The sequence below is a fragment of the Ranitomeya imitator genome, chromosome 2, assembly GCF_032444005.1.
Source record: "Ranitomeya imitator isolate aRanImi1 chromosome 2, aRanImi1.pri, whole genome shotgun sequence".
Lineage (NCBI taxonomy): Eukaryota > Metazoa > Chordata > Amphibia > Anura > Dendrobatidae > Ranitomeya > Ranitomeya imitator.
In genome coordinates, this window is record NC_091283.1 from 566,550,981 (window position 1) to 566,561,373 (window position 10,393).

Consider the following 10,393-nt stretch of genomic DNA (forward strand, 5'->3'; position numbering starts at 1 on the left):
TATGAACACCAGGTGTTACTCCAGCAGGACATACTATGGAGGCACATCAGCTGACCCTTGAGGGACTAATTGCTGGAAAGACCCGGAAGGAGAGGACCGCTGATGCAGGCACTGGCTGGTGCGGACTGCTGTGGCTGATATACAGGTTGGCACTGGGAGGTGCAGATGGGTCCAGCTGATATACAGACTGGCATGGCAGGTGCAGACAGGTCTGACTGTTATACAGACTGGCACTGTAGGTGCAGGCGGGTTCATCTGTTATACAGACTGGCATGAGAGGTGCAGGCGGTTCCGGCTATTATACAGACTGGCATGCAAGGTGCAGGCTCCTCTGGCTGTTATACAGACTGGCATGGAAGGTGCAGGCGAGTCCAGCTGTAATACAGACTGACTAGGCAAATACTAGCAAGGAGGTTAGGGACAGACAGACACTAGCAGTAACTAGCGGACAGAGACCTGAGAACTACCAAGCGTGTTGGGAACACACCAACAACGTTGAACATGCACCACCATGCAGGTGGAGGTGCCTTATATAATGTGTCTCCCAGCCATTGGGGACACTTTAGGATGGTGCGTGCTGCTCTTTTAAGAAGGAGGGAGCGTGCCCCCTAAGCACAGAGCTCGATGATCTGCGGGCCGTGTCCGTACCCCAGGCAGCAGCCGATGAGAAGGAGGTGGGAGTGCAGGACAGGGACTGCAGTGGTGTGTGAGTCGGCATGCCTGCCGGGGGAGAGGAGCAACGTGCAGGCACACCAGTGCCACAACTTGTATACTGCATATAACACACATACCTTCCTTAATTTTCTGCAGTTACATACAGGAGAGTCAAAAGTGTGGTGTGCTCAGTGACACAAATTTTTAACATATGCCCACCTAGTCACATAGACCCCAAACAAATCACAAAATTAGTACAAAACTACATGTCTGAACCTCCAAAAGGTCCCAAAATCCTGAATAAATATGTCTTAGACCCAAAAATAAGTAGGGATGAAAACATAGCCACATGTAAAACGAAGCATAGATTAAAGGGGTGGTCTGAAATACAAATTATTTTCATGTTAAATCCCTATCTATTTAATGCCACGATTTAAACTATTTTCTAATATAATAGAATTAAAAATTCCCTATCCTTCTTTAACTACACTATCTAACTGCTTTTCTGGTTTTTCCCTACTTCCTTTTTGATGACACTTCGTTTCAGAATCACAGGGCAAGCTGAGATACTCAAATGATGCTCCATCAGGGGGTGCAAGATAAAAACAGACACAAGAATAATGGACAACCTCCTAAATAAACAGCATATCCAAGCCCATAAACTAATACAGATCCTATAAATACAATTCCAGAATAAAAGCAGAGTACATACCAGACCCAAATATATGAGAGCGTTCATTAAAGATTTCGCCTGACTCACTTCTATTTATCACAGGATGTTAAGTCTCTATAGGTTACATGCCAATTTACAACTTAGAACTGATAACGGTCTTGATTTTACAGGTGCTGAAGTGATGTGAGGTTTCATAATGGACCCAATGGAATACAGAGCAGTTACACCAAACCGCACACCAAAGGAGATGGTCGATGAGATGATAGAGGTTTATGGTGATGATTCCCCATCATATGCTGTAGTCAAAAACTGGCATCATCAATTCAAATGTGGTCAGACGTCGGTACAAACAGCTCCAATTCCAGGGCGACCCACCATTTTGCTATTGATGAACACACCATCCAGCAAGTGAAGGTCACCATTTTGGAAAATCGCCGAGTAACCATTCACCACCTAGCCCAAAATGTCAAGATTAGTGTGGGGTCCATGGAAAAAATCATCTAAGACCATCTTCACATGCATAAGGTATCTGCTCGCTCGGTTCCCCAGCTGCTCACTCCTTTCCAGAAGCAGGAGCAAGTCGCATGCTCTTAGGCTCTATTGATGATGTGCCATGGAAACCAGGAGGACTTTTTCAATAGACTGATTGCACAGGATAAAAGCTGTGTCCATCACTATGATCCTGAGGTTAAAGTCCAGTCGATGCAATGGAAACATCATGACTCACTGCCTCCAAAGAAGGCACCTGCCCAACCCTTGGCAGGAAAGTCATGCTCACAGTATTTTGGGACCAGCACAGAGTAGTATTGAAGGTTTTCCTAGCAAAGGGTACCATGATCACTAGGACATACTATGCTTCACTGATGCAGAAATTGTGGGAGGCCACCAAAACCAAGATATGTGGCATGCATACCAAAGGTGTCCGCCTTCTGCACGACAATGCACCAGTTCACAACTCACATGTTGCCCAAATGGAATCATTCTCCTGTGGCTTTGAAATTCTACCCCATCCCCCTTATTCACCTGACCTCGCACCATCGGACTTCCAGCTCTTTCCAACAATGAAGCTATTTTTGAAGGGCAAGCATTTTCCAGATGATGAGACTCTGATTTCCAAAGTCACAAAGTGACTTTTGGAGCATCCTGTTGACTCCTACAGAGATGGGAGAAGTGTGTGTCCCTTGGTGGCCCCTATGTAGTGAAGGACTAATAACTGTTCCAAGTTTCATTGCTCTCAGTCCACAGGAAGTGGGTCAGGGGAAATCCTTAATGAACACCCCTCATAGCTACAGTCCAAAAAAAAACAAACACAGACTTCTAACTAGACCAATTAGTACATAAAACCCCCAAAATAAATAAGGACAATAGACCAGACACCAGAATAAATTCAGATCCTAGAACAGACTCTACCCCCAAAATAGGTAAAGACTTCAAACACTGCCCACAAAGACTGCCCGGTGGAGCTTTACCACTACATCCCCATGGAGTGAGGATCAGAACAGATGTACGTGGTAGTTATGTGACCATGGTTTACTTTTACATGTCTTTCTAGGGAACATTGCGCTTAAGTCATGGTCTAGATGCAATTTGCAGAGAAAACTTTTACATCCTCATTATACATTAATCCCCAAAGACAAAAAGTGTGCAGGGTAGAGGCTAAATAGCTGCGTCCTGCAGTCCTAGTAGAAGAGCTCATCTGCAGCTCTGCCTATTGTACACATGAATGGGTATTATGGTTTCAGTAAATGAGTTATTTGATCTACAATGAAAAGTTAGTTTTCCAAAATCTTTTACAATTTTTTTTAAAGTTTTTGATCTCTGTAGCATTTACAGCCTGTAATGGAAGCCTTCATTGTTTTCTTCCAATCATGTGACTGACACACAGGATATTGCTTATTACAGTACAGTAATCAGAGCTGTGCCTTAAAAATCAGCTCAACACCTGTGTGTCTATCACATGACTATCACATGACTATCACATGACTATCACATGACTATCACATGACCATCACAGGTTTTTATCAACAGGAAGTAAACAATGAAGGTGAGTATGTTGTATAATAGCATTCAGGTATCTTGAAAACAAGGAAGAATTGAAACAGAAAGAATACTGGAAAATTGTATATTTTTTTATTATATAAAGAATAGCATTTATTTGCTAAAACCATAATATCTCTTTAACAAAACATAGCAGAGCAATTATCATAATCTGTAAAGACTGTTTGGAGTAAAAATCAATACTAAGTGGAATTGCTCTTTAATAATGTAATTCTTAATTTTAATTAAGCATCTTCCAGTCATTGAATTTCTTCACTCCCGAGTCCCACTACATGCTGTATTACAATGGAGACCTTCTATCCATATTATGTTTCATAAAATGATCAGTGCTACAATAATATCAGTCATTGCAACATGATGTCGACCATCCATTCTTGAGCACAGAGCGTTGTAACGTGTGAATATGAATAAATTCTTCACGCATAATAGTTAAAATGTTGAAACATTTTGTGGATCAGTGCATTGATAACATCATTTTCTGGTTTATATATAGAAGGGCACTGCTCTCTTGCAGTCAAGCATTGCTTATGACTTGTGAACTCCCTCTGCCCTTCAGCAATGACGTGTACCAACATAGGGAGGGTGCAGTATAGGCTGCAGCTCACATATGGGGTGTCATTTTTGTCTTCTGGCAATGTCATATAGAGAGGGGTGCGCTATCTGTCAGGGTATCTGCCATGGTTTAGGGCACTCAATAAATTATGTCAGTAGCTGTCTATTTGAGGATTATCATTGGAAAGGTCACTTGTCACATCTTATCAATTCCAGCCTGGAACTAAAGTAATTCTCACAATGACTTGGTAGCAGGGATGATGGATATTTAAAAAAGTATGTATACAAATATACCATGATGTCTACATGGATGTATACCATGATGTCTACAAATGTTGGACCATAGCTGGTAGATCAGTTACAGGTGACCTTTCTGGTCAAGAACCACTTCATAAAAAACTGGTATAAAAGTAAATACCCGTTCTTCTGTAGTTCTGGAGTTCTAGGCAGTAGCGTAGCTACCGGGGGGGCAGAGGGGGCCATCGCCCCGGGCCCCGCACTCTGAGAGGGCCCACCGGGAGCTACGCTAATGTAACTGCAGCGCGCCGCTATGGGGCCCCTGAGCAGGTGGGGGGGGCCCGTTGCCAGCAGTGGGCCCCCCGCCTGTCATCGCATGGTGAGCTGTATCGGCATCTAGCCGATACAGCTCACCGCAATGATGAGGGATGGAGCACTGCGCTCCTCCCATCATCCCCCACACCGTCTGACAACGGGTGCGATGATGTCACCTCCCAGCGCCCGCTGTCAGATGAGCGGGAGCAGGAGCAGGAAGCACCGCTGGAACAAGGAGAAAGAGAGGTGAGTATTTATTTGCGGTGTTTTTATGGGGGCTGCCTTATTCTACAGTATCTGCTTATAAGGGAGGGAGTACTGCCTTATATACAGGATCAGCCTATAGGGGAGGGAGTGCTGCCTTATATACAGTATCTGCCTATAGGGGAGGGAGTGCTGCCTCATATACAGGATCTGCCTATAGGGGGGAGTGCTGCCTTATATACAGGATCTGCTTATAGGGGGAGTGATGCCTTATATACAGGATATGCCTATAGGGGAGGGAGTACTGCCTCATATACAGGATCTGCCTGTAGGGGAGGGAGTGCTGCCTTATATAGAGGATCTGCATATAGGGGAGGGAGTGCTGCCTTATATACAGTATCTGCCTATAGGGGGGGTGCTGCCTTATATACAGGATCTGCCTATAGCAGAGGGAGTGCTGCCTTATATACAGTATCTGCCTATATGGGAGGGAGTGCTGCCTTATATACAGTATCTTCCTATAGGAGAGGGAGTGCTGCCTTATAAACAGCATCTGCCTGTAGGGGGAGTGCTGCCTCATATACAGGATCTGCCTATAGGGGAGGGAGTGCTGCCTTATATACAGTATCTGCCTATAGGGGGGGTGCTGCCTTATATACAGGATCTGCCTATAGGAGAGGGAGTGCTGCCTTATATACAGTATCTGAATATATGGGAGGGAGTGCTGCCTTATATACAGTATCTTCCTATAGGAGAGGGAGTGCTGCCTTATAAACAGGATCTGCCTGTAGGGGGGAGTGCTGCCTTACATACAGTATCTGCCTATAGGGGAGGGAGTGCTGCCTTATTCTACAGTATCTGCCTAAAGGGGAGGGAGTTCTGCCTTATATACAGGATCTGCCTATAGGGGAGGGAGTGCTGCCTCATATACAGGATCTGCCTATAGGACTATAGGAGAAGGAGTGCTGCCTTATTTACAGGATCTGCCTATAGGGGGAGTGCTGCCTTATATACAGGATGTGCCTATAGGGGTGAGTGCTACCTTATATACAGGATCTGCCTATAGGGGGGGAGTGCTGCCTTATTCTACAGGATCTGTCTATGGGGGGGTGCTGCCTTATTCTACAGGATCTGCCTATGGGGGGGGCTGCCTTATACTACAGGGCCTGCCTATGGGGGGTGCTTTAAACTACAGGGTCTGCCTATAGGGTTGCTGCCTTGTGCTATATTGAGGACTATCTGGCACATTATACTATATGGTGGTTATCTATGGGGCCATCATACAGTGTGGGGATTACAGTGCTGGAGCCATCAAACAGTTTGAAGGCTACTAAGGGGTCAGTTTACTGTGTGGGTGGTACTATACGGTTAGGGGGCATTATACTGTGTATAGGGGAGCTGTACGGGGGGGAGACTCGGGACATTATTATATGTAATGTGGGCACTTATTGTAATAGGGCAACTCAGGTTACTTTGACTGTCAAAGGGGCACACAGAGGGCATTATTACTTTCTAGGGGGCAAAATGTGGGCTCTGTTTTCTAGGGCACTTGCACCCGGCATTACTATATTATAGAGGGGCGCTTTAGAATTTAGAGGGTACAGAGAACCACAGAGTAGGTGCAGTAATAGGGACACATACGGCAGCAGCGGCTCAGTATTGGAGTATCAGGGGCAGTAATAGGGTCACATATGGCAGCAGCGGCTCAGTATTGGGGTATCAAGTGCAGTAATAGGGACACATATGGCAACAGTGGCTCAGTATTGGGGTATCAGGTGCAGTAATAGGGACACATACGGCAGCAGTGGCTCAGTATTGGGGTATCAAGTGCAGTAATAGGGACACATATGGCAACAGCGGCTCAGTATTGGGGTATAAGGTGCAGTAATAGGGACACATACGGCAGCAGCGGCTCAGTATTGGGGTATCAGGTGCAGTAATAAGGACACATACGCCAGCAGTGGCTCAGTATTGGGGTATCAGGTGCAGTAATAAGGACACATACGCCAGCAGTGGCTCAGTATTGGGGTATCAGGTGTAGTAATAAGGACACATACGCCAGCAGTGGCTCAGTATTGGGGTATCAGGTGCAGTAATAGGGACACATATGGCAGCAGCGGCTCAGTATTGGGGTATCAGGTGCAGTAATAGGGACACATACGCCAGCAGTGGCTCAGTATTGGGGTATCAGGTGTAGTAATAGGGACACATACGCCAGCAGTGGCTCAGTATTGGGGTATCAGGTGTAGTAATAGGGACACATACGCCAGCAGTGGCTCAGTATTGGGGTATCAGGGGCAGTAATAGGGACACATACAGCAGCAGCGGCTCAGTATTGGGGTATCAGGTGCAGTAATAGGAACACATACAGCAGCAGCGGCTCAGTATTGGGGTATCAGCAGGATGAGGAGTTTGTGCAGGTTGTGAATAGATGGTGATGGCTGGAATGTGAGAAGTGAAACGTGTCTTTGTTGTTTTCTCTGCAGCTGGAAGACGTTGTCATGTCGGTCTGGGCGAGATGGAAAAGATGGGAAAAGTGACGATTCCATCATAAAGAACATCAATGGTAAGTCATTATCTGTAACTGTGCTGTGATCTCTTATATGCTCTGTAGGGCTAGTACCTACCACTGACCTTATGGCGGTAATATCCATGTTGGTCGTTATATAGAGATTATCTTCAGTAACAGCGCGGTCATCTGCTGAGGTTCTCCTCCACTATTACCATCGAGTTGTAATCAAGGTTACCTGGTTAGGGGCCCACTCAGAAGCTTCACCCCCCCTGGACCTAAACCCAAGCTACGCTTCTGGTTCTAGGCAACTCTTCTGGGAGTTTAGGAAGTGGGGTTGTTTTTGGAAGAAAGTAGTCATGCTTTTTTTTTACCCCAGAAGACCCTGTAAGGGAATATTATTACATGCTATTTCTATAGGTCTGTGAAATCTCAATATACTGTGAGCTTAGTTTTTGCTTGAGTTACATCTTGTATGCTTCGTAAATATAATAATCCAAATCTCTAATGTCGTGGGGGCATCAGTACATAATGACTAATAGCTATATATATGATATTCTCATTATCTGACTGTCTGATCTTGATGGCCTGGCGTATTCCTGTCTCTGTCTAGCTGCACACAGACAATATACAATTTCCCGTTGTCCAATTATTTTGGTAATTTATTTTATGTTGCTGAAGTACAACACTTTAAGGCAGACATTTACTTACCCAAATCTCTCATGGGCATATCTATTAAAAATGGATTTTGCTGTATTCTAGGAAAACATGGAGTGAAAAAATATTGAATATTCAAATGAAAAACTGTATGTGAATACTGCAAAAGTAGACTCCCAAATTATACAGTGTGTCTAACAATTTAGATTCCAAATTACACTCAGTTGACGATGGGTTCAGTGGCTGTGTGAAAAAAAAAAAAGTTGATGCTTTTATGCAGCTATGGGGCCGCAGCAAAAGTGGATGAAGAGATCTGGGTTCCCCAATACATCATAAATAGTTACTGGGGCTATCAATAGTGAGACACTCGGGGTCTCCAGACAGTATGGCAATCAGTAAAAAAAGGGATTTTCAAAAACTGACAACCTCCTCTGTATAAGCTTTTAAGGATCTTTAAAAGAACATTTATTATATCCACTACATGGGTGTTAAATATATAATCTGTAGGGGTCAGACTGCTATGACCTCCACTGATCGAGAAAATATGGCTCCTACAGACCCGTGAATAGAGTGGTAGTGCTCATGTACTACCATTGTTCCTACAGCCAGTGAAAACAGTGGTGTTCATGCATGGGCAGAGTGCTCCATTCACATGGGGACACACATTATTGGAAAAGGTGGGGTCCTGGAAGTCAAGCCTCAACCAAGATAAAAGATAAATCTGTGGGGGAAAACTAAGGTGCAGAAATGATGTCCCTTTTTTAGGACACCAAAGGGGGGCTATTCAGGATTACTATGTGGATTCTTCTTTGTGGGGGATACTTGACATAACTCCATAATCGATCTTCAGGTTGGTGCTCAATTATTTATGTGGTATTGGGTCTAACTTTGCAAGAAGGGTCCAAGTATTCTAGTTTTCATCCTTGATTACATGCTGTGCGTTTCATTCTGAGTTTCAATAGTGCTTGAGTGGTGTGATGGTTTTTTTTAGTAGATTATAGGTTTCTCTGAATCGCTACCTGTATTTTGATGTCCCTTGACAGACAACAAATTGCAGTCTACCATATTATACATACCTGTGAAAGGTAAAAAAAATTTTTTTTGCAAGGCCTGAATCACAAAAGGGACAGGATTTCTAGCAGGACTCCTGTGTATAAACCGATGACATTCATATCATGTAGCTGAAGAAGCTAAAAATAATTTTAATTAATATTTTAAAAGTTTTTGTATGCAAATTTTAGGAATACAGAATATATTGGTGTATAGATATACATTTTTATATTTTTTTATGTACTAATACAGGCGATGGTACCTGATTATTACATTACAGATGCTGCTTGTAATTGAATTGAAAAGCAAAGAATATAAAATCTCCATGTTTCCCGGCTCCCTTCCCCCATGTGGCTTACATCAGGGGCTTCCCACTGTTCTCTGGAGCAGTAGACGATAATGAGGCAGCTGCAGGCTTGTGTCAGATAAACCATTATCGCTCTACCATGTGAAGTCCGATAACAGGGAGCGCGGCGGCTCGACCCGAGCAGAATTATATGAGAATTCAATACGTTTTCTCTTCCCTTTTATCAGGTGGATCAAAGTAGACCTGGTAATATAATCCTCATGTTGTAATGAAATACAGAACCTTCTGTGATTCATCATTGCCTTAGCTTCAAAATTTTATAGAAAAAAGTGAACCCTAGAAATGTAATTTTAGAAATTATAGAACATTTCTAGATACCAGTAATGTAATGAAATGCCAAGTTCTTCCTCGATGCTTACAGACAATATGGCAAATTCAATCCAGTAATTTGGTTAGGTAAGAACATTTCAAAGAAAAGCTCAGATTCAGACTTCACCACTGTTATATTTCATGCAGTATCAGAGAAGAGAGGCCTTACCCTCAGAGAACACCAAAGAGAACGTCTGTGTATTGCATCGCACTTTTACACCTATTGGATATCACTTAGGGTATCTGTATTGCCCCACGTTGGCATTTTTTATTGAGCGGTTCTAACATGAACACCTCAGTTTTAGTGTTCGCTCACTTCTGCGTATAAAAAAATCGCTCGGGTGTTCAGCCCCAAAATTTGGACCAGTGTCATATGTATGTCATTCCGTATGTCATGCAAGTGCTATGCGAGGGTGCGATTTTGTTTTCTCGCCTAGCTTCCGTATGACATGCGTATGCAGTCCGAAAGCGTTTTTAAAAATAATACAGCAATCTAGTATAAAGTTATAGCTAGATGATCGAAAGATATTAGATATAGAATAGACAGAAAAATAGAATAGATATTTTATGAAACCAGCAAAGGTAAAGCAGACAGCTGTGAGCTGATATTATCATCTATATGTGGCGGAAAACTACTGTTTTGGGTACATGGCAGGGCTTGGAATGAAAGGAGCGCCATTTAACTTTTGCAGTGCAAAATTAGCTGGAATAGATAGCAGACGCCATGTCATGTTTGCAGAGCCCCTGATTTGCCTAACCAGTGGAAAACCCCTACTAGTGATCCCATTTTGAAAACTGCATCCCTCAA